General features: G+C 35.9%; 1 protein-coding gene across 3 annotated transcripts in view; it reads left to right on the top strand.

Moving 5' to 3' along the window:
- The window catches only part of DOCK1 (dedicator of cytokinesis 1), a 414,443-nt gene that overhangs the window by 254,910 nt on the left and 133,720 nt on the right, over positions 1-25,813 (top strand). The gene's annotated exons all lie outside the window — the stretch shown is intronic.

Genomic DNA, 25,813 nt, shown 5'->3' with positions numbered 1-25,813 from the left:
TATTAAATGCTATTTGCTTCCATATATATATATTGTGTTCCTGTGCTTGAAGTCTGTCATATTTATTCTTTGCAAAAAAGCAAAAACACTGCCTTTGGCAACCTTCAAAATATGTTAAGAGAACTAATGTTTTCTAAACATGCAATGAATGCTGAATTTTCAGAAATCTTGAATTTAAAAGTATTTTTATGTAAGTTTTTCCTCATGTATTACAACCATGCTATCTTTCTAGAGAGGGCTGCTCCTTCCGTGATATCAGTAATGAATAGTTATTTTAGTATAGCAGTTTGAGGGCCACAAGACTTTCGTTGCTTCACCTGCTACAGTTTATTACTGTTTTCAATGGTTGACAATTGTCATCATGCTCTGATAATCATCTACCTGGATTACAGGAATGCTTTATATACATTTATTTATAGCATATATGCTCTATTTGAACATTTTTTTGAGGGATTACCATTAAAAATAACTTCAAAGCTTCAGCTAATACAAATGTGGCTACTTTGGAATAGTGCAGAACAAACCTTGCAATGCAGATTTTTGAAATCCCAGCACTTCACTAATCCTCCATTACTTATCGTATGTACCAACTAATGTAATCTTCTCATTCTGCCTAATGCTATAAACCAAGGTGTCAAACTGGGGGACCAAGGGCTGGATGCGTCAAGTACAGGCCATGCCCACCCCAGCTCTAGGAACGGAAAAACATCATGAAATGTGATGTGATGGCAACATGATGCTGTAGTTTGACACCTGTGCTATACACAATCTGGTTGATAGATCCCTTTTACAAGTACCAGTAGTACATCTGCAAAAAATAGAGAAGGGAGGACATTTATTAATTACCACCTTGCATGAGTTATTATTGTGCGGAACTTTTTTTTCTTAGAAAAACGTTCTAAAATTAAAGATGCTATCTTTTCAATTTCAGCAATTATGCGGACCAGCTTTCCACATTTTTCAATCTTTACAGCTTATTTTAGTGAATTTATGATCTGGCTTTGTCTGTTTTTGGTGGCCTTGTTTCCTTTTACTGCTGACCACTTGAAGCATGACTGGAGTACTGGAGTGCATGATATGGCTGAAAAAAGTAAGGCAGAATTTTGTGATTTGGCCTTCCAGAAAAGTTTTGTTTTATATACCCCAATACTTGCTTGTTTGTCACCTTTACCATCCAAGTAATGCACGGGCGCCTTCTCTAACACCACAACTTAAACAAGTTGATTTCCCTCCTGTCTAGTTTCTTCATGGTCAAGTTTTGCAACTATAGGTAGCTATGAGAAACACAATAGTGTGAATTAATATGCTTTTAGTTGCCAAACTTTGCTTTTTCATACTCTATTCTTAATGTTCATCATTGCTGTGCAACCCAGTGCATGTTGATGCTTTATTTCTAGATTTCATTCACAGCTTTGATCAATCCGCAATTCTAGGAAAGTGAATTCTTGTACATTTAATTTGTTTACCATCAATTGGTATTTTGACATTTACATTCCTCATAGTGGTCATGAGCTTAATCTTTCTGATGTTCATGAAGGGGCCAAATTTCTCGCTTTCTTCTTTAATCCTTTTGATCAGATGTTTTATACTTCCGTTGATTTCTGAGATTATGTCATCAGCATATCAAAGATTGTTGATGTTCCTTCTACCAATGTTTACTTCAATTTTTCCAGTTTCCTCATGTTCACTTGAACTTAATAGGTTGAATAAGAAAAGTGGTAAAAAAAATTCAACCTTGCTACACTTCTTTCTCTATCTTGATGATATCAACATATGGAGTCTTATTATTTGGCAGTTAATTCATTGCCCATATGACCTTTCGAAGGATGACTGGTTTTATTTCTGTTTCCTGATCCTGAGGACAGTAGACTTCATTATTGCTGGCATACAGCTCTTCTATATATTCTCGCCATCTGTTCTTGAAACCTTTTTGGTTGAACAGGTCTTTTTCTTGTCTTTTTGATGATCCCTTTATGAGCAGTAAATTGTGTTTGAATCCTTTTGACTTGCGCAAACTCAAGTATGATATGGCCCTTCATGCAGTATTCTTCTAGCTGTTTGCAAGACTGATTTTTAGCACTTCTAAAAGTACTAGCTAGATATAATGATGGCTGTCCAAATTTAGTCAGAAAATGATTAAAAATGCTAACCCAATGAACTGAAAAGAAAATCGGGGAGATTAAATTAGCCTAATTGTTTCTAGTTTTGCCTAAAATGAAAGTGATTTGATGGTTTACAAGAAGGGGCTGTTTCCTTGATAAATTGTCCATACCGATAGTCAACTATTAAATGAAACATCTATTTTATGTATCTTTTATGTACTCACTTTTAAGGTACACAGTGGTGCAGTTCACTTAGGAATACAAAGTTTATGGGTGCTGATTTTCTATCACTTAGGAATATATTATTTTCTTACATAGAAAAAAAAATCTCTCTAGAACTGAACAGATGGATTAACGGTTTGGATCACTGGTCTGTGATATTTCTTAAGCCTTAATATAACATTTTTTTTCTTATATATTCAATATTAATCAGATATACATTAAAAACATTTCTGAAATTTTGTTTAATATTATTGTATTAATAGTGATAATATTGTAATGTTACTATTTATTTTTTTATTTTTATTTATTATTTATTTTATTTGTCAATTGCTTACAAGATAATAGGTATAAGTAAAAACATAGTTATGAATACATGGATTCATATAAGAAAAAATATATATAAAAGAAACAATAGGACAGGGACGGTAGGCACGTTGGTGTGCTTATGCACGCCCCCTACAGACCTCTTGGGAAAGGGGTGAGGTCAATAGTAGACAGTCTAAGGTTAAAATTTTTGAGGTTTGTGGAAAAAACCACAGTCAGGTAGAGTATTCCAGACATTGACCACTCTGTTGCTGAAGTCATATTTCCTGCAATCAAGTTTGGTGCGATTAACCTTGAGTTTGTATCTATTGTTTGCTCTAGTGTTGTTATGGTTGAAGCTGAAGTATTCATTGACAGGTAGGACATTGTAATGTATGATTTTATATACTATACTTAGATCGGACCGAAGGCTGCATAGTTCTAGGTTTTCTAGGTCTAGAATTTCAAGTCTGGTGGCATAAGGTATTCTGCAACGAGTAGAGGAGTGGAGAACTCTTCTTGTGAAATATTTCTGGACTTTCTCAACTGTGTTAATATCAGATACGTAATGTGGGTTCCAGACTGATGAGCTGTATTCGAGTATTGGTCTAGCAAATGTTTTGTATGCTCTAGTTATTAGTGTAATATTACCAGAGAAAAAGCTACGTAAGATTAGATTAACAACTCTTAACGCCTTTTTGGCTATGTAGTTACAGTGAGGTCTAGCACTTAGGTCATTTGAGATGAGTACTCCAAGATCCTTGACAGAGTTTGGATCATCAACAAGGTCTTGACTATTCAGCCTGTATTTTATTTTCTGATTATTATTTTTTTGCCAATATGTAGGACAGAGCATTTATTTGTTGAGATTTGAAGTTGCCATTTGTTTGACCATTCTGATACATAGTCAAGGTCTTTCTTGAAGGGTAGCAGTATTGTCTGTGGTGTTGAATAGCTTTACATCATCAGCGAAGAGAACGCAGTTGCTCTTGATATGATCACAGAGGTCATTTTTGTAGAGTATGAAAAGAGTTGGTCCTAGAACACTGCCTTGGGGGACACCACTGTTGACAGGTACAGAATTTGATAGGACGTTCCCAATTTTGACCATTTGTTGTCTGTTTGACAGGAATGCTTCTATCCAGTAATGCAGGTGTCCAGAGATACCGTACGATTTTAGTTTTAAGAGTAGTTTGTCGTGTACCACTGAATCAAAGGTTTTACAAAGGTCTATATAGATTGCGTCTATTACTTTGCCCTGATTGACTTGTGTAGTCCATATGTTTTTGCAATGTAAGAGTTGCAGATTATATGATAGTTTTTTCCTAAAACCAAATTGTTTATTAGAGAGCAGGTTGTTTGTTTCTAAGTGGAGGATGATGGATTGGTTAATAATTGATTCCATGACTTTACACAGGTGATGCAGCATAAAGAGATTGGTCTGTAATTTTCAACTAGGCTGGGATCTCCCTTTTTGAAGATGGGGATGACCGTGGCTTGTGACCATAGTTCTGGCAAGGAGCTGGTCCTGAAAGATTTTTCAAAGATTATGCTTAGAGGTTTGGCTATGGCAGTGGGTAGCTTTTTAAAGAAGTAGGCACATATTCCGTCCGGTCCAATAGATAGAGATGGTTTTAGATTGTGTAGTGCTTTTTCAACAATGTCTTCTGTAAAATCGATATGTATTAGATCATTGTAGTTGACTGTGGTTCGACTAGGAAATACTGGGCATGATCCATTGCTGTTTACAAATACTGAGCCAAAGAATACTAATCCTAATCAATTACATAGCTTTCTTTTATTTTATTTTGTATGGCATTTCGTCCTTAGGGTGTTAAGTCTATATTGAGTTGCTTTATTTTACAGTAATGTAATTTAGGAAAAGCTTCAGCCATGTGTAGAAATAACATTACAATCTGTCTAGGGCTGAAAATAAGCTGAGCATTCATCATAGTTTATGCTGCAATACTTGTTTAGATTTCTGTCCTCTAGTGTATAATTTCTATTGATGAATGAGTCAAAGCCAAATTACAATGCTTTTAACATGATTAAATATTTGTTTATTTTTTCAGTGCTATGTGTATACTCTTCTTTGTGAATGATAAGAATCTTTTGGAAATTAATGATGCTGTTTTTTTAATGAATAGGGCCAATTTCAGCTAACTCTCTGTCCCTTGATTTGAAAAAATATTTTATCATTTTCCCCTTGTTTTTCTTCTCTTTGAATTAGACAGTAATTGGTAACTCCTGACTGACGGTTGCCACAGCAATACTAATCAATGAAAAAAAGGTTAATTTACCGTAACTCTTAAAAATTCACATTTCTTTTGTATACTTTTATAGACAATTAAAATTAGTCTTCCAGATGTTTCATTACCAAACTAGATAACTTCATCACTACACTTTTTTGTCTCCCCCCCACTCCAACAATTATTAAGCCTGGAGTGTTATGCCTGGAGTGAATTCTAAAATCCTAGAGCACATTTGTAGTCAACTGCTGTCCAGGCATCAAAGTGATCTGACCAAAAGTAAAGGATAATTGTCACTTCCTACAATATTCAGATCACATCTTATTTATTAAAAAACCAACCAACCAACCTAGGAGAATTGGATTCTCCTCCAGCATCACCACTGTTTTTTGTACTGCTGTCCAACTGAGTGTGACATTTATTACTGCTTTGTCATCTTCCAGTAGTAATTTGTCTTTACCCTCTATCACCTCTGCCACTATCCCGAGAAAGCTATTTTTACTAGCTCCCTGGGTGTTTAAAGATTTGGTGGGTCATGTTCCGGACCCAATCAACTGCCATTCCTATTTTCCCTTCCCTTCCAAAAATGTCCCTTTCCCTTACTCCGCTTCTTACTGACCTGCCTTCTTGCATAGCCAATTATATATCCTCTTAAAATCATGTAGCTTTCTTCTCTCTTCCAAAACATACAGAAAACAAAAAGATCTTTAACTAGCTAAAACAGCCACCTAAGTGCCATGAAAAAAAAAGAGTAAATTCCAGCTGCCACATTGCTTCTGAAGGTAATAACTAGCTTTACTTCAGTCAGGATATGATGTCGCTGTCTTTGTTTTCTTCTTCAGTGAATATGTCATCATTGCATTTATTAAATGTTCAATTAGTTTTGTCTTTTTATGTTTGTAGGACACACTGATTAGAAAAACACCTCAGTTACTGGAGTGCTATGAATGTCAAAAAGAAAGGTCACCAGCTCTTCACAGAAATAAGTCATTTTGGATTCTATAATTACAAACTCCCTTACCAAAGGCATCTGGGCCTATTCCATAAAAATAATAGCCATATCATCACCCCCTTTTTGGGGAGCCCACCTTTATGGTCTATAAACTCTTAAACTGTAGGCATTGCATAGGCATTGTGACTTTATCTCTGTCTTTGATTTTATTGAATACTTCCAAGTCAAGTTGATGGTCTCCCAGTCAATGAGTCTGGCTTGCAAGTCATCCAGAAGTACAATGTGAGGAAACCACAATAATAAATAACACATAAATAACGCCTATATGGTTACTGAGGTTCGTTGAGCAGTCACTTGAATATTCATCTTCCTCTGAGGCAGTCTGTATTTTCTTTTTAAGCATTTCTGGAAGTATTGAAGAAACAGCAGTAGCTGTTTTCTTCTAAAAAATCACTCTGCTCTTGAACTTTCTGCAGATGACTATAGGAGAAAACTCCTTGTTTGTGAGACATATATAATGAAAGAACCACAAATATGATACATATATGATGAAAGAACCACCATTGCATCTAAGTAATCTGTCAGGGTAATGATTTAATAGCTGACCAGCTGCTGTAATGATGATGCAATGGTAGCAATGAGTCAGAAGGATTACTTGACTGCTACCTCTTTAAGAGGCTGCAATATAAGAGAGATCTTTGTTGGGGTGTATGTATCCCTCCATGTGTGCTTCAGTGGTGTAGCTGATTGCTGTTAGTTCAAGGCCTGTATTAAAGTACTTGTATGTATATATGCTTCTGTAGGGATAAAACCACTATATGTAAATACAAGCCTATGTGCTGTATTTGCTCCTGGGTTGTCTTACCTAGTCATACTGTGTGCACTCTGACATAATCTTTCTCTACTGAAGGACAACAAGACAGCTCATTGTCCTTCTAGGCCTCTAATATTTTAAATAATCTGTCTCTACTTCTAGGCCTCTAATGTTTTAAGTAATCTGTCTTTACTGAACTTTTTTTTTCTTATTTGTTTGCAAGAAGGAAAGAAGATGGTTCTCCACAAGAGTTATATGAAATCAACCCTACCCATGGGTAATTATTGGAGGGAAGGAAGACAACCTTCCCTTTGAGTAAATATAGATTTAAATACGAAAAATAAAATTAGGCTTGTCAGACTTCACTCAAACTCAAAAGCTAACGGGCAAACATTCAAAGTCTGTGCAAACTAGCTTTATTTTCGATACCAGAAAAGTCATAATTAGAGCATAAAATCAGGGTTAGTATACACCCTTCCCTGTGTATCTGTGGGTGGGGACTCAGCTGACATTTGAGCATTATTTGCAATAGACATGACTAGTTTCAGCTCCTTGCATCAGATCTTGGTTCTTCTAGGCCTCTAATATTTTATAGGAAGGGAAAAAAATGGATTTATAACTTTTTAGAACCTAAAATGTAAAAGAACATGTTTTTTTAATGAAATACTATGTCTGCCAAGATTAACTAGTACAGTGATAGCAAGAGATGAAAGTTATCTGCGTATTAGTGAATACCTTTGAAATAATTTATAAAGATGTAATTGGTTTAAGATCTTTTGGATGTTAAACCTATCACGTAAAGCATGAGAACTGTAATGAGATTTATTACAGCATTATTTAGGCTAATCATCTTCCCATGCAAATGACTTTTTTCCCCTTTATGTGTAAAATTCTGTTTCTATATATTGAAGGATTAAGTATTGCTTAGGCCTATTTGGACCTCATCCTTCATATAGATTATTTATTTTACTAAACATTGTTGTTTTATCACAATGATCATTATTCTTTGAAAATTATCTTTCTCGAATTGTTCTGCCTGTCTGGTTGCTAGTTCAGGTAGTCCTCAACTTGCAACAGTTCACTTAGTGATTGTTCAAAGATGCAACAGCACTGAAAAAAATGACTTTATGACTGTTTTTCACAGTTATGACTTTTTCAGCATCCCGATAATCATGTGATCAAAATTCAGATGTTTAGCAACTGATTCACATTTATGACCATTGCTGTGTCCCAGATGATATGATCACCTTTGCCGACAAGCAAGGTCAATGGGAAGACCAGATTCAGTTAACAACCAGGTTACTCACTTATCAACTTCAGTGATTTATTCAACAACTGAGGCAAGAAAGGTCATAAAATGCGGCAAAACTCATGTAAGAAATATCTCACTTAACAACATAATTTTTGGGCTCAATTGTGGTGATAAGTTAAGGACTACCTATATGTTTTCAAATATTATTAGCAAGGTTTCCCTATTTGCTATGTGGAATTTTTCATCCCATCTATTTTTTGTGGTGTGTGTGTGTGTGTGTGTGTGTGTGTGTGTTTGTGTGTGTGTTACAGTCCTATTCTCTGTACAATGCTCTCTCCAGTAAATGTTTAGACGAGACGAGAAGAATAGAATAACAGAATTGGAAGGGACCTTGGAGGTCTTCTAGTCTAACCCCCTGCTCAGGCAGGAAACCCTATATCATTTCAGACAAAAGGTTGTCCAATCTCTTCTTAAAAACTTCTAGTGTTGGAACATTTAAAATTTCTGGAGGCAAGTTGTTCCACTGGTTGATTGACCTAACTGTCAAGGAATTCCTTCTTAGTTCTAGGTTGCTTTTTTCCTTAATTAGTTTCCACCCATTGCTTCTTTGTCCTGCCCTCAGGTGCTTTGGAGAATAGCTTGACTCCCTCTTCTTTGTGGCAACCCCTGAGATATTGGAAAACTGCTATCATGTCACCCCTCGTCCTTTTTTTCATTAAACTAGACATACCCAATTCCAGCAACCATTCTTCATATGTTTTATCCTCCAGTCCCCTAATCATCTTTGTTGCTCTTCTCTGCACTCTTTCTAGAGTCTCAACATCTTTTTTACATAGTGGTGACCAAAACTGGATGCAGTATTCTAAGTGTGTCCTTACGAAGGCATTATAAAGGATATTAACACTAACATGTTGAAGGGAGGTCATGGAGTGAGGCACTTTTCCTAGCAAATATATTGGACAATCTCTGCCCTGGGTTTTTCTACCATTGGAATACTGCCATACTAGCTATGATTAGTAATCCAACTTGCCTCAGACTGGAGAAGTTGCTCTTTCCTTGTCTCTTCCCCTCCCCTCCCCTCCCTTGCCCTCCCTTCCCCTGAATGGACTCTTGCCTCCTGTTATATTCAGGGTCCTTGTATTGCTTGTAATATTCTTGTCATCCACTGAGAAGCACTGTTTTACAACATGCAAGTATGGCAATACCTTCCATTTTACATATACAGTAGCTTTAATTTCATTGAGCTTGCTAGTTCTTTAATGGCAAGCCCAATGCTCTGCCCACACTGATGTATGATAAGATATATTTTGAAGTATGAGGTTTATTTTATTCCAAAGTATCTAATTTGGTAAAACTCAAGTGTTATGCTGAAATAAATTTTTCCCACTGCCACAAATAAAACTTTCGATACTTAATGCTTCTGTACTGTATTCCTGAAATTCTAATATCATATAAGTACTCCCCCTCTCCAAGGAATTTTTTCCAAGTGCAAATGGACCCAACGACTCAGGAATATAATCAGAAACATAAATTTATTTAAAGGGATTAATGTTTATTAATTTGTTTGTTTTTTGTCCTCTCTTGAGAATGCTTCTCTGTCTCTCCTATTTAATCACCAAAATGACTGTAAAAATGAGGACAAAACAACATTTTACTTTAGCAAAATGCTTAACGATCTCATATTGTGGATATTTTAAGAATGTGTTTTGGAGAAAGAATTAAAGATTTCTCTTGCTGGCAAAAAGAGGGTTGGGATTTTGAAGCCTTATGAAATTTGTCTTAATACATTGATTTTTACCTGTGTAAAAATGTTTGAGGATTTCTAAGGAGTAGTAGGCAATATAAACATGAGTTGAAATATATTACTGAAAAACTGATATGGAGCAATATTAAAATGAATTATAAAATTAAGTTTCGTATGTTCTGCTTAGATATTTTCCCCCAAAATGAATATGACAGTGATAAGAAAGAAATAAACAAGCCATTTTCCACAGACTGTATGGACTATGCTTTCTGTGATAAGACCTTGAATACTTCAGCTTGGAGTGAGGCTTTATAAGAGGTTTTTCTTTACTTATTTAAAACAAATTCCCGAACCAGTGTTAGTCACATTTGAAGTGTTGCTATATTTCACTCTCTTTTAACAAGTGTCAGGAGCAAGAACATGTAGATGTGTTTGTTACTTAGAAAAGCTTTGGTGTGAACTAAGTAATTAAGTAGAAGTAGAAGTGTTAAATTAAAATAGGAGTGCTTCACAAAGTTTGTCATAAGTCATTATCATGTAACAGCTATTTTTGAAAAGCGGATGTAATACTTTCATTATTTTTCCAGTGCCAATTTCAGCTGTGTGAATGTTGGAATTTTTTTTGTTTATTCAAAAAGGTATTTGCAAAAGATGTAAGTAACTTTTGACATTCAGATTGTCAAATGTTAAACTTTGTTTTTAAAATCAGAATAAGCTTATATATAACCACACATTATTTCTACTGTTTACTAGTATAGGTAGGCCTTGACTTACAGCAGTTTGTTTAGTGACCATTCAAAGTTAGAAAAAAGGATGTATGACCATTTTTCATACTTACAAATGTTGCAGCAACCCCATGGACATCTGATCAAAATTTAGACACTTGGCAACTGACTCATCTTTGTGATGGTTGTAGTATTGTGGAGTCATGTTCTCAGCTGCCTCTGAACTCCTGAGCAGTTATTCACAAAGCAGACATTACTCACTCTTTGATGTAGTCATGTTTCAGTTTTAATCTGAGCAGTCAGGATTAACAGCAGCAAGATGGAAAACCTGTGAAAAGCCAGCGCTGAGAGCTAATGCCTCTCAGCACTTTAAATACTTCCTTCATAAACAACCCTGGGTTAATCAATATCCGTCCTCTCCTAATACCACACCCTCCTAATATCCGCTTGCCATCCTGCTTCTCCTTATCCTACCTCTTAATCATCCACCACTGTGCTTCTATGCTATCCAACTCCCCCTAACCTATTCCGCAGTCTATCCCACCCCTGTGCTCCCCGCGCCATTCCCAAACGTTGCAAACAGCCACAGTCACACAAACGCAGCCCCATGCAGTACAGGTTATCACAGCCTCCCAGCTGCTCCACAGCGGCTCTGTCACAGTGAAAAGTCAGGATCATCAGGACCGCCAGGTCTTCCCTCTTCCTGAGCTCCTGGGCAGCCGTAGCATGCCGTGGTTGCTGATGTCACCCCCTCATGCGCCCTGCCAATGTATTGGGCTCGAGAACGGGTCAGAAAGCATCCGGAGCCCGACACATGTGATCCCCTTTTGTGACCTCCTGACAAGCAAAGTCAATGGGGAAGCCAGATTCACTTAACAACTGTGTTACTAATTTAACAATTGCAGTGATTCACTTAACAACTGTGGCAAACAAGGTCGTAAAATGGGGAAAAACTCACTTAACAAATGTCTTTTCTATACAGCTATAGTATGTTCTTAATTGTTATATTGATTGGTTTTGATTAAGGTTTTGTATTTGCTTTATTGGTTATAGAAAGAAGAATATTTAAAATTTTCGGAAGATGGTTTTAAACTTTCTTCATGATTATAACTAACAGTTAATTTTGCAAAGCTTCATTCTAATCTCAATTCCATAAATCATAAACAAGGTTTAAAACCACCTTCCAAAAATTTTAAATAGTCTTAGTCTATACAAATCTTAAGCACCACTGCTTTCACTTTCAGATTTCCCATTCATTTCCACTGTCTATAATCATAAAGCAAATACAAAAACATAAACAATAGCTATAGAAGATTAGCATAGGAGATAACTTTGCACAAATTCACAAATTTATTTTTTCTCTGCCAAACTACATTGTGAGACTCAGAAGTTCCAATTTTTTTCAGCTTATATAGTGATGAAAATGAATGAGATGATAAGGAAATCATTGTTAAAAACTACAAAGTCCTCTTTAAATTTGTTTTTTAAATGCCATCAAATGATGGCCTTCCAGTAGGTGTACTAAATCGAGAATGACTGTTCATAAGGAATCAGACTTATAGTGTATAAAATGTTTTCAAAATGGAAAGATGACAATGAATGATGGCATAATATGGCTATATATCACTCACTGTATTTTTGTTTTTATAAATAGATTGTCAGATTTCCAAACTTCTCAAACGGTTATTTCGGGATTATGTGCTTTTCCTTTTCTAGCAGTTCTGTTATTTGTTTTGAAATGTTTTGTTTTCTTTCCTGACGAATGGGAGAAACTGCAGATGGCCAAAGTCTGAGAATTGAATGGGACAGCTTGCCATAGCCAACTTGCTGTGGCCAACTTGCCATGGCCAGCTCAATGCAGGACAACTCACCATGGCCAACTCACTGTGGTACAACTCGCTGCATGACAATTTAACAATTCTACTTAATTATTTAAAATAATTTTTTTTAAAAAAAGTTTTCTTGCCATTCACATTTTATTCTGTCCCTCCCTTGGCATCCTTGCTTTAACAATTCTATTCCACCATTTCTTTGATATTAGTGTAACTCTTGTCCTGCAGCAAGTTGGCAGTGATGAGTTGGCTGTTGCAAGTTGGCTCTGCCAAATTGTCATAAACCCCTCTGGAAAGGTAACAGCAATATGTCCATTTATATCACCCATTTCCTTAATCATCTCCTTTATTCATTTTCGTTGATTACAGCTTGGCTTTTAATACCATCATTCCAGATATACTGATTAAGAAGTTGCTGGAAATGGGCCTCTCCTCTCACATCTGCTGTTGGATAAGGGATTTTCTTACTAACAGACCCCAAACTGTTAGGATTGGCAGCTATTTTTCCTCCACTCTTGCTCTCAGCACTGGCTCTCCATGGGGCTGTGTGCTGAGCCCCCTTTTGTATTCACTCTACACCTACGACTGCACTCCCTCTTGTCCCACTAAATCTATAATAAAATTTGCAGACGACACCATGTTGGTGGGACTCATGTCAGGAGGAGACGAGATGGCCTATAGGTCAGAGGTTCTCAGACTGGTCTTGTGGTGCAAGAGTCATAACCTCACCCTGAACATCAAAAAGACAAAAGAATTGATTATAGACTTCAGAAGATGCAAAGCAGAGCCTTTCCCATTATATATCAATGGAGACTGCGTGGAAAGAGTTCATAGTTTTAAATTTCTAGGAACTCATATTTCCGACAACCTTACTTGGTCGGTCCACACTATGGCCACTGCAAAGAAGGCCCAACAGCACTTGCACTTTCTGAGGTTGCTGAAAAAGAGTGGTCTGGGTGAAAAGTAGCTGGTTACTTTTTACTGTTCTACCATGGAGAGCATTTTGGCATACTGTGTAACGGTGTGGTATGCTGGATGCTCTGTAGTGGATAAGAAGATTCTCCAGAGAGTTATAAACACAGCACAAAAAATCATCTCTTTCTTCTTTGGAAGAGATTGCGAAGACCAGACTCCTCTCTAGAGCACTAAAAATCTCCACAGACTGTTCTCATCCTGGACATTCATATTTCGAACGGTTACAATCAGGGAGATGTTATAGGTGTTTTAAAATGAGGACTAATAGATTGAGAAACAGTTTCTTTTCCAAGGCAGTAATTGTCTTGAATCAAAGTGCATTTGTGATTTAGTCCTATTATTATTATTATTATTATTATTATTATTATTATTATTATTATTATTATTATTATTATTATTATTAAATACTCTGTAATATGATTGTGATGTGGTGTTTGGGGCACTGTGCTGGAGTAGCTTTCAAATTTCATTGTATTTGTGGAAGGCAATGACAATAATGGTATTCTATTCTATTCTATTCTATTCTATTCTATTCTATTCTATTCTATTCTATTCTATTCTATTCTATTCTATTCTATTCTTTATTCATTTTAAGTAGCAGTTCAATTAGATTGACCGCTAATTATTATAGAAAGAATATCAACATTTGCTAGACCAATCCTTGAATACAGCTCATCCGTCTGGAACCCGCATTACGTATCTGATATTAATACAGTTGAGAAAGTCCAGAAATATTTCACAAGAAGAGTTCTCCACTCCTCTATTTGTTGAAGAATACCTTATGCCACCAGACTTGAAATTTTAGACCTAGAAAACCTAGAACTACACCACCTTCGGTCTGATCTAAGTATAGTACATAAAATTATATATTGCAATGTACTACCTGTCAATGAATACTTCAGCTTCAACCATAACAATACAAGAGCACACAATAGATACAAACTCAAGGTAAACCGCACCAAACTTGATTGCAGGAAATACGACTTCAACTTTGTGGTTTCTTTCCCAAACCCCAAAAACTTTAACCTTAGACTATCTACTATTGACCTCGCCCCTTTCCTAAGAGGTCCGGAGGGGATTGCATAAGCGCACCAATGTGCCTACCGTCCCTGTCCTATTGTTTCTTTTTATTTTTCTTATATGTATCCATTTCATGTATTCATAACTATGTTTATACTTATACCTGTTATCTTATAATCGCTTGACAAAATAAAATAAATAAAACAAGGTTCATAGGGCACATCTGATTCAAAAGATTTCTGAGAATCTTTAAACAAGCATTCCTAAGTAAATGCATCTTCTGTATTTTTTGTTACTGCATGAACTTCTGAACTGATGGAATTCCAGCAGTAGTATGTTGACTTGCATAAAATAGCATGCCTGAGTAAAACTGGGCTTTTGTTACCCTTGTGGCATAGTAGTCAAAATGTGCCAAAACTGGTACTTCTAAGTCTGCGTGCTTGGTCTATACATTATCTGTATGTGAAAGGCTTGATTGGCAAAGTCATGATAAGCAATAGTGGTCAGTATTTATGGGACTATCAGATGCCCCTGGATTATGCTTTGCATAACACTGCATAATTAAAAATAGAATTGTTATGATGAGGGTATATGTATGTATCTGAGCAAAAAACAAACAAACAAGAATAGGGATAATTCCCCTACTCTGCAATCTTTTACTTCTGCTTACTGCTTTCTTTTTAAAGCCGGTTCAGTTGGTCAGTTTATTACACATCTCATTTCATTTCAGTCGGAACAGTTTTGTTGAGGAAAATGAAGTATGACATTACAGTATTGAGTGAATCTGACAAAGAAACTGGTTGCTTAAGAAGGACACGAAAAAGACTTCCAATAACATTTTGATGGTTAATAATAGAAGGAATTTAGAATGTGTTTGTGTGTGTGTGGCTCCCACATGCATTATTTTCCAAATATAACAAATGTGTATTCAGTATAAGAAGGTTCTGTTTATAAATCTATTTACCGAAGGTTTTTATTTTTTGCTATAAACTAGCTGGCTGCTAATATCATATAACTAACTAGCATTTTAAGAGTTTGTTGTGACAATTTTTTTTCCTGTCACCATTTATCAGGACTTCCATTTTAAAGCCTGGATGGAATTTGAAATTTAGAAACGGCCTCTTAATGAACCATGGAAAGTTGCAGTTCAAATATGAAATATAAATATCAGATTGCAGGTATACAGAAGATGCTCCCTAATATTTATCTGGATTTGCGCAATTATATATTTACTATCACCTTGAGATGTTAAATCAGCTGAAAATGTTTCACATGATAGTTCATTCATTTCATATATAAAACACATGACAGGTTTATTCATTCGGAGGGATGATACCTAGGTTTCTTCTCTATACTGATACATTTTATTGTGGGATACACAGAAGCATTTTCAAGTCTGCATGTAAAAAATTAACCAGTAAAATCTCATAGGAGGATCAATTTGTAAAAATAGTACTTTCAGAAGTTCTTGCCTCTATACATTTTGAACAATAATACTGTAGGATACTGTTGTGCTTGACTTCAGGAGTGAGTGAAACTGAATAATTAACAAGCCTGAGCTATTTACACTGTGACTGAAAAATTTACTGGTGCATTTATGTGATAAGACTTCTTTGGCAGAAAAGTTAAGTGTCAGACACCATGTCACACAGTGCTAGACTAAGGAGACTTTTGGGTTGCTACATTTCTTAGTAAAAAGTAATATATTGACAGCAAAACTCAGATTGGTATGAAAGCAAGGGAACCATAGCTCATTCTAAAAATTCTTTATGTCTTTATATATCAAGAATGCTATATTTATTGTTTTATTTATTGAGTTTTTAAAAGCTTTTATTATGTAGATTATTTGTTTGTTTATCTGTCAACTTTATATAGCTGCCAATCCCACCAGAAGTGATTCTGTGCAGCCTACAACAATCAGAATCACAATATAAAAACAATCATTACAAAATATAGGCAATTATTATTAAAAAAATTTAAACCATTAAAAATTAGAATATACAAGTGTTGTATATAAAGCTTTGTGAAGAAATTATTAAAACATTCAACTACTTTGAATATGGCAGTGCAGAAAGAGAATTGAGGTAGAGACTTTAAACATTCCTTTAGAAAAATAGGATTTACTGGCCTTTTGACAACTTTCCTTCTTAATATTAGAAATTGTCTTTGACTGTGCATTTTTCTTCCTATTTCATAAATATTTCATTGACATTAGTATCTTTCTCTTAGTGAAAGCATCTGTGCAACTAAACTGCAAGGTTCCTTAATTTTGAAAAGCACCGTAATCATTTCTCTACATATTTAAGTGAAACGAATTATTATTCAATTCTTTTCATGAAGCAGATTTTGCCTTCTCAAAAGCTGTTTGGAGGATAATGGAGAAGAGGTCTATGGACTTCAGTCTTTTTGTACCAAGCCAGAAAGGTTAAAATTGAAGTTCTTAGTTCTTGGTGAGTTTCTCCAGCTATTTTTCTCAACAATACTTCCCATCTTCTATGTAAATTGGGGGAAAAAAAGCTTCATTCAGCTAAAGAATGAAAAAGAGAGAGGAAGATGGAGGAAAAAAGGCTCGCACCAAAAAATTTGGTCCAATGAGAATCATTGATAAGGGAAGGCACGTCTTCCCTAGATGCTGGGTGTTTTGCTGGAGCAAAGCATAGGGTTTTTTCTCCTTTTATATGAAAGATATTTGTGAAATAGCCACTTTGGAGTGACAATACTAACCTGGGAGAAGGGAGTTGGCACTCTCCTTCAGTTCCTATCCTTAAAATAGATGAGACTTTGAATGAGAGAGATGCACAGCAAACTTCCCAACTATGAGGAAGCCAGAAAGCTATATTATTTTCACCCAGTCCTATAGTCTAGTAGTTAAAAGCTAATGATATTTGTTAACATTTTTCATGGTAATATATGAAACATTAATATGCATGATAGTAGGTTGCAATTAACATATTTTTTTCAAGTGCTAAGGACTGAAATCATTATACGGTGATTTCACATCTACATAGTGATGTGAATGTCTATCAGAGTACTTCATAGAAGACATTAATTAAATATGGATTAGATTAGATAAAGCATGTAGGAAGTAATTTGCAAGACTAAAGAAAATGCTGTCTTTCTATCTATTGCCTTTCTGTCTGCCTATGGCATCCTCCTTTTGCTTTGTGGGAAACTGGTTTGTAATCCTCCTTAAATATGTACACTATCTGCACATGTTCCATCTCTTATCAATCCCAGCAGCTCAGATGGTCACATTCTATATAATTTTGATTGCAAGATATATTTTACAGATTAACAACTCCTATTACCATTTCCCCCCCTAAAATAATACCAGGTCTTATATTAAATTTTGCTCTAAAAGACGCATTAGGGCTTATTTTCTGGTTAGGTCTTATTCTTGAGAAACATGGTATCTCCCCATTTCTTCAGCCCTTATAAACATTTTTTTGAAAAAATGTCAGCACTGGTCCAAGGTAGCATAAATGATGTCAAAAGTGACATTTCCATATACAAGCTTCACCTCCCTGGCTTTGCCTTCTAAAACTAAATTCACCATTTTCACACTAACATGGGCGTTCTCAGGAGACTCTTAATTGGCTAATGCTCTCTTTGACACTGCCAGTAAAGAGTGCAAGAAATAGCAGGAAACTAGTGTTCACTCCCAAACAAAAATGTCAAATGGATCATTGTATGAGGGCATTATTTATTGCCTAACAAATGCCACTTAATTCAGTAGAAAAGTTCCTTCGTATTCACAGTATCTGGAATTTCCAAACCTTACCTCTTTCTCTGAACTTTAATTTCTTTCCATCTTTCTTTTACACTTTCCAAGTGAAAAAGCTATGTACTTATCTGAAAGTAACTCTCATGAGTTTCAAGGAATGTGCTGTATTTCTGAGGAGGAAGAGATAGACTGTGTGTAGAATTTTGAATTATTCCATTGCAATTGTTGTATATATTCAGAAAAAAGCTACAAAATATTACTTGAAGCAGCTATTATTCCCAGTGCTCTTTTCTCTTAGCTTTTACTATCCTGCCACATTAATTTCACAATTAACTTAAAACAAATCTGTAGTCATTATTGTAAATTCCCATAAGATTTCCTGTAATCTTGTGCCCAGGCCTAGAGACAAGACAATGAAATCCCAATTGAGTCAAATCCTTTATTTGCTTGCATTTAATAGATTCTTGCCAAACTAACGTCCCAGCTGGGTGGGATTAGAGATGGAGAACTGGACAGGCACTACAACATCCCTGTGCTTAGTTGTAAGAGCAAATGATCACGCAGGTGCTGGCAGCAATCATGACTTCAAAATGGTCTCATATAGCCTTTGAGAGGTCTGTCATGTCTATTAAATGACTGTTCATATCTTGAGAACTACCTATATTCAGTGTCTTTCCACCTTGTAATTCTCTGGACTGAGGCTCTTGCTATTCAATGCCAGATCAGTCTGTAATAAAACACTACTTATTCATGGATGAGTGGACTGAATCTATGTATATCATTGAGACCTGAATGGGCATGGAGGGAGAGGGGTGTCTCCTCTTGGTAATGTCATAGATATTATGACATCAACTGTGATCCTGGGTCAGAGGCAGAAGCAGGCAATGTCATCTAGGACATGTTGGGAGCTTTCAAAGGCATTACTCCACAGTTAGCTAGATATAAGACCTTATTTATAAAGTTGGAGAACAGGTGGGATTACCACTTTGCTTTTAGCTTCCCTGCTGCATAGCAGCTTCTGTTTCACAACTGCTCAAAACTGTGGCTGGCTTGGTGGTAGAATTTTCCAGATTCAGGGTCCTGGGAGACTTTAACCTGCTTGCAGGTACAGAAATGGAAGCAGCTTAGGAGTTCGTGGCTAGCGGGTCCCCATGGATCTGCCATACATCACGGAGGGCCTGACATACAAGAAAGGGTCCACATGTTAGGTCTTGTTTTCTTGGCTCCTGCCTAGATTAAAAGAAATGAATAGATGCTGACCACAGGCAGTCTTCTCTTAACAACCATTCATTTAGCAATCATTCAAAGTTAGGACAGCACTGAAAAAAAAAAAACAGCTGAAGAAGCTTTTTGGATGAAAAGAAACGTCTTCAAAGAAAAACCAGAAAGTCCAGTTGCTTCTTGAAAAAGCACCTTTGGGACAACCATGACCTAGATGACTGAGAATCTTCATAGTAACTGAACAAAGTAACTTACTTACAAAGCCTTAGGATTGTCTCAGTGTCCCTATGGCCAAATGATTGCTATCTGGATACTTGGCAATCAGCTCACACTTATGACATCCTATGCTCATGTGGTTGGTCAGCCAGCTTCCAACAAACCAAGTCCTTAGGGAAGCCAGTGGGACATCTCAAGTGACATTCACATGATGTCTCACTTACTGACTGCAGTAAAAAAAAAAGGTCATAAAAATTAGATGTGGTCATATGATTCCTCATTTAACAGCCATAATATTTAACAACCATAACATTTAACGATGAATTTTTCAGACCCTTTTGTGGTCATAAGGACTACCTATAAATCATTCTGTTTTTTTTCTAACTTGAAGTGAATTTATTGATGTGAAACTAGTTTTCTATTTGTGTATGTGATGATCATTTGATAATTTATTTGTATTACTTAAACTATTTTGTAAATGTTTCCCTGGCCAAGCAATTTGTTGCAGGCAGTATATAGAAATTGCTACTATAAAAGTGTTTTCTAAATTGCTTTGCTTGTAGCTACAAAAGCTATCATAAAGAGTGGTTCTATATACTGGGCTTCAAAAACCCAGGAACAGCCACAGAGCAGAAAGAGTCAGCTGACTTTATGATTTAAGAGCATGCTGAACCCACTTATGAAACTAAATTATAAGCTTCAATAAACATGCAAAATATAATGCTACAATCTCCTAATGACCCAAGCAAATTGACAGATTTACCACTTGTTAAACTTTATTTCAAAGATGAAAAAAAAGACAGAAAAGAAATAAAATTTAAATATGATTATACAGTCATTTCATTTTTAAAAATTTAATTAGATCTTCATAGTTTATATTTTTGTTCCAGTTATAATTAAAGTACTATTGATAGATATATCAAATAATACACCAGATTTACAAAGATTAAAGACAATTATCAATTCCTGGCAGTTGGAATTCTATGATGTGACTGCTGGGCATATTTAAGAACCGGAACACATAAAAATAGCATTCACTTTGTCATGATAAGTGTCAGACTGTATTCATTTTCTTTGCCTAATAAGATATAAAAGGAACACTTGGCCATACAAGTGACAACAAACAATTTAATATTTTTTGTTTTAAAAAACATTTTTCATCCAAGAAATATATTTTGTTGAAAAAATAACCATCGCCCTTAAAATCTAACATATGTATTAAACTCTAATTAATTATGAGATTTCTGTGGACTAATAAGATAGTATCAACATATTTGGAAAATTTTGATTTGAATAAAAATCTGAAAACCTACCTAATCAATATATCTGGACAAAAATACAGGTGATTGTTAGATGTCAGTAAAGAGATACAAAAAAGAAATATAGTAACAAATCAAATATTGCTTGAATTTCATTCATCTTCTCAGCTTTCAGCTTATTTAATGTGGAAGGTAGCAAGGCTTAAATTTGCTCCTTTTTATGCTAATGGAAATCATTATTACATCATTACAACAAATATCATTATTTTTATACCGGTCTAATATGTTCAATCTATTTGTATCTTCTCTTAAGAAAGATGATGTACAATATACAGGGTTACTGTTTTTTTAATAACAAAGATAAATGTCACGAATGTTTGGGAAAAGAGACCCCTCAGAAAGCACTTGGCTATTAGTACTTCATCCTGACTATTGTGTGTTATGTCTCTTGTGTGGTCTGAATGCATGTATGCATTTTAAATTAGAAGACTTATAAGTTTTATTGATTTTTTTCTCTTGAGTGACAACATATTAATCCAAATTAAATTTAAATTTTTCAATAGTCAGAAATGCTACTGATCTGAATTAAGGTATCCAGATTATTGATGTTTCTTCCTCTAATTTTAAAATCACGGCCATATTCTTCTAATCCAGAATCCCTTGATATGCATTTAGCTGATTGGTTGAATCAACCAGGAGACAGTATGCAGTATGCAGGAGACAGTATGCTTATCTTACTCTTTTGCCAACCTAGAGTAGTATATTCTGTCATATTCTGTCTGGACTGTGACTTCCTGCCCAGTGTATAAACTTTTCATGACCGTAATTAAATGCTCTGGGATTCTTATTTTTATAAGAGCATCTCACATATTCACAGATTGAGTTAGTGGAAAGCTTTTCTATAATCTTTGGGTCTTAAACACTGTTTAATCAACTACATCAAATCTGTCCAAAGGTTCTGGGGATGGGTAATCCCTCAAATACTTAGGTATTATATTATTTATATAGGTAATAACTAGCATTTTGAATTGTACCATGGAGCTTTACATGGAGCTTTACGGATATAATTAAAAGAAGCAAAGGTATTAAATATTTCTGTATTTTGGACCAGCTGCAATGGGCAAGTACTTTCAAGGGCTGTGCCATGTAGAGAGCATTGTGATAGTGCAAATGTAAGGAACCAACACATGACATCTGTAGAGATTCTCAGTCATCAGGTCATGGTTGTCCCAAAGGTGCTTTTTCAGGAGGCAACTGGACTTTCTTGTTTTTTCTTTTGAAGATGTTTTGAGAAGCGAAAAGTCTTCAAAAGAAAAAAAAACAAGAATAGACTTTATTTTTTCTGTTGAAGATATTTTGCTTCTCAAAATGTCTTCAAAAGAAAAACAACAACAAAAAAGTCCAGTTGCCTCCTGAACAAGCATCTCGGGGACAACCAGCATGTGAGTAACCCTCCTGGTCCAGGTGTTGTCACAATTGTCAAAAGATGAACTTATGCAATTATATTATTAACTATTACTGCTGATTCCTAAATTGTGCACCAGCCCTGAAAGAGGAAGTACAACCCTTCTGACCTAAAAATGGGAATAGAATAGAATAGGAATAGAATAACAGTTGGAAGAGACCTTGGAAGTCTTCAAGTTCAATCACCTGCTTAGGCAGGAAGCCAATACCATTTCAGACATATGGTTCTCCAATCTCTTCTTAAAAACTTCTGGTGTTGCAGCATTCACAACTTCTGGAGGCAAGTTGCTCCACTGATTAATTGTTGTAACTGTCAGAAAATTTCTTCTTAATTCTAGGTTGGTTTTGTCCTTGATTAGTTTCCATCCATAGCTTCTTCTCCTACCTTCAGATGCTTTGGAGAATAGCTTGACTCCCCCTTCTTTGTGGCAACCCCTGAGATATCGGAACACTGCTATCATGTCATGGAGGTCTCAATATGTGGCAATCTAAACAACCACAGCCATTAGGCTTACAGGACTGAGCCTGTTCTTTCAAATCTAAATCTGCACAGGCAATACCTTACAGCATTACCTGATCAGCCTGGGGCCAAGATATACAGTATATCTGGATATCATCTGATGATACTGGATACTAAATTGATGGGTGATCTCCCTTGGCAGCTTTGGGGGGATTTTAAACAAGAGGGCAGATAGTGTCAAGCTTTGAAATACCTTACCTAGGACAAAGTTTCTCACTTGATCTGTTATCCCCTATCAAAACTGAATGGTCCCAATTATAGAGAAAGAAGTGCTACAGAACATTGTGATTCCCCCATTCTGAATCTCATAGGTGGTCCAGAAAATTACCATGATCAATGATATTGAGAAAAATAAGCAGAGCCAGAATGGTTGACCTCTGTTCCAACTCCAACAAAGCTCATCAGTGCTGCCTCATTATTATGCCCCAGTCTGAAACGGTCTAGATCAGGCATTCCCAAACTTTGTGGCCTGGTGGGAGGAGAGGAGAACTGGGGCGTGGGAGTAGTGGACCAGTGCACGCATGCAGTCCTTGCACGAGCAGTGGGCTGGCATGCATGCACAAATGGGAGGGCCCCCGCTCGCACACGTTGAACTATGCATGTGTGCACTCTGGCCAGCTACTCATGCAGTCCAATTCCAAATAGGCCCTGGACTGGCAGTCGGAAACTGGATGAAACAATTGGACTACTACAAGTTTCTTCAGGAAGGAGCACACTTGTCCTTTCCTGAAAAAGAAGATACTACTGTGTGGACCCAACCAGTGGTGGGATTCAAATTTTTTTACTACCAGTTCTGTGGGCATGGCTTGGTGGGTGTGGTGTGGCTTTGTGGGCGTGGCTTTGTGGATGTGACAGGGGAAGGATAGTGTAATATCTCCATTCCCACACCACTCCAGGGGAAGGATACTACAAAATCTCCATTTCCACCCCACTCCAGGGGAAGAATACTGTAAAGTCTCCATTCTCTCACCACTCACTAACCTGCCTTCCAGCTCCATTCTCCTGTGCAGGGCAACAAAAGAAGACCCAGCCGATCAGCTGGGACTCGGGAGGCAGAGAATAGATGGGGACGGGGCCAGTCACAGGTGGTATTCCGAACTACTCAAAATTTCCACTACTGGTTCTCCGAACTACTCAAAATTTTCACTACCGGTTCTCCAGAACTGGTCAGAGACCTGCTGAATACCACCTCTGGACCCAACTCCCCAGTAGCTGGGGAATACTTTCCCTCCATAATTACTGTAACATACCCTTTTTTGCTTCTTAGAAAGTATGTTCTCCCTCCTGCTAAAATATGAAAAATATGTCAGCTTTTGCATCGCTCAGTCAGAAGATTACGTAAAGCTTCATAAGATTTTTTTCTTTTTCCAGGCATTAGTGATTCATTTCTTGCAGTGTCAGCCACACAAGTATTCTCATACTAATGTTGCAGAACAGATTCTACACCTGTATAATAATTTTGATGATAATGCTAGAATAAAAAGATCAAGTTCTTTTTTTTCCCTTCACTTTCAACTATTTCTCCTCTGGGCAATGAGTTTTGTTTACGTTTTGGGGCTTAATCAAGAACAAAAGTGGCAGAAACAGGATGAAAATCAAAACTTCATTTTGTGTGTGTGTGTGCATGTTTTGGAGAAATTGTCTATCAGGTATTGATGTATCATAACTTTATCTTTTCATCTTTAGAGAATGGTGATTTACAGACGAGACTTAAAAAACGTGATTTATAAGCATATAAGAATATTGCTCCTATGACTGCTATTTTATAGAAAAATATTAAACAACCAAACCCCATACTAATGGAAACAGTAACTCAATGAGATTGATTGACCAATTTGTAACTTGCCCAATTGTACAAACTTTATGGGTTTATTTATACTGTACCAGTAGTCTTCAATTTACCCCCACATTTGAGACCAGAAATTTGGTCATTGTAGTTGTAAGTCAAGGTATCCATGTGACTGGATCCACTTTCCATCATATTTTATGGCAGTCGCAAAGTGAACCCATTATTCTGCATAACTGTTTTTTGATGGTTTCTAGCAAAATAATAATAATAATAATAATAATAATAATAATAATAATAATAATAATAATAATAATAATAATAATAATAATAATAACAACAACAACAACAACAAATTCACATGGCCATGTGATCATGGGAATCTGCAATCGGTCATAAATGCAAGCAATTGCCAATGTTTGATACATGTGACATTTTATGATGGCCAGATGTACTTTATGGGCCATAAAGCACCCATTCTGAGGTTATTGTATAAAATGTATCTGATTATGAATTAGATATCAAGTCTGCTGTTCTCCTCTAGTCAGTTGTCTACTAAGTAGGAATATGTGAGTAAACTCAAGACGACCTTGGGAATATCATCTGTCATTATATTTAAAGGATTAGATTTATAGCAGTTTCCACCTGACCATTTCAAATAGCTATATTTTAGGTAAGTTTCTTCTGTATGTGCCATCCTCAGGTTGAGAAATAATATGTTAATATGAAGTGACTATGCTATGCTACTTTATACTATTATGTGCCGCTACTTTATATTCTATCTAATAGTATTTCTTGGTCATGGCTTAGTATGCTATATGGACTAAGAAGCTGTCATTTATAAGCACTGATTTATTGTGATATTGTATATACAAATCAAGGCTGGCTTTTATTTAAGAGTGATGCATGAATCCAGCAATTGTCCAACTCAGTATGGCAGCTTTGCATCTTAATAATTTTTATTAGTGGAATAAAATTTTGTTGAACAGTGGTAGATATGTATAATTATGCTTCTTTCAAAAATAATGAACTAGATGAAAAATGTTTTTTTAAATTACCTACAGTTTAATTTAGTAGATTTCTCTAAATTTAGATATATTTCTCTAGTTTTAGATATTACTTTCTGAGGAGTTTTTTCTTAAAAAAGGTAAAATGTCTGACCAAGGATCCTCATCAAAATATGGCCCCAGAAAAGAAAGAATCAAAATGGAAGAGAAATAGATATATTGGTTTTAGTATACTACGAGATAATTTTTAAATGTACCTAATGATTCTTGATTCCTCTATAGCAGGGGTGTCAAACTGGCAGCCCCTGGGCCAAATGCCTCAGATGCAGGCCACACCCACCCCGGCTCTGCAAAGGCAAAAAACAGCTTATTATTTCTGTTCTAATGTGGGTTCCTCTTTATCATATTTGTTGTTATACAAACCAG

This window comes from Notechis scutatus, chromosome 4 (assembly GCF_049901735.1).
Source record: "Notechis scutatus isolate UNSWTSFEM ecotype Mainland chromosome 4, rNotScu1.2, whole genome shotgun sequence".
Lineage (NCBI taxonomy): Eukaryota > Metazoa > Chordata > Lepidosauria > Squamata > Elapidae > Notechis > Notechis scutatus.
The sequence above is the reverse complement of the archived record's forward strand: the minus strand, read 5'-3'. Positions and strand labels throughout refer to the sequence as shown.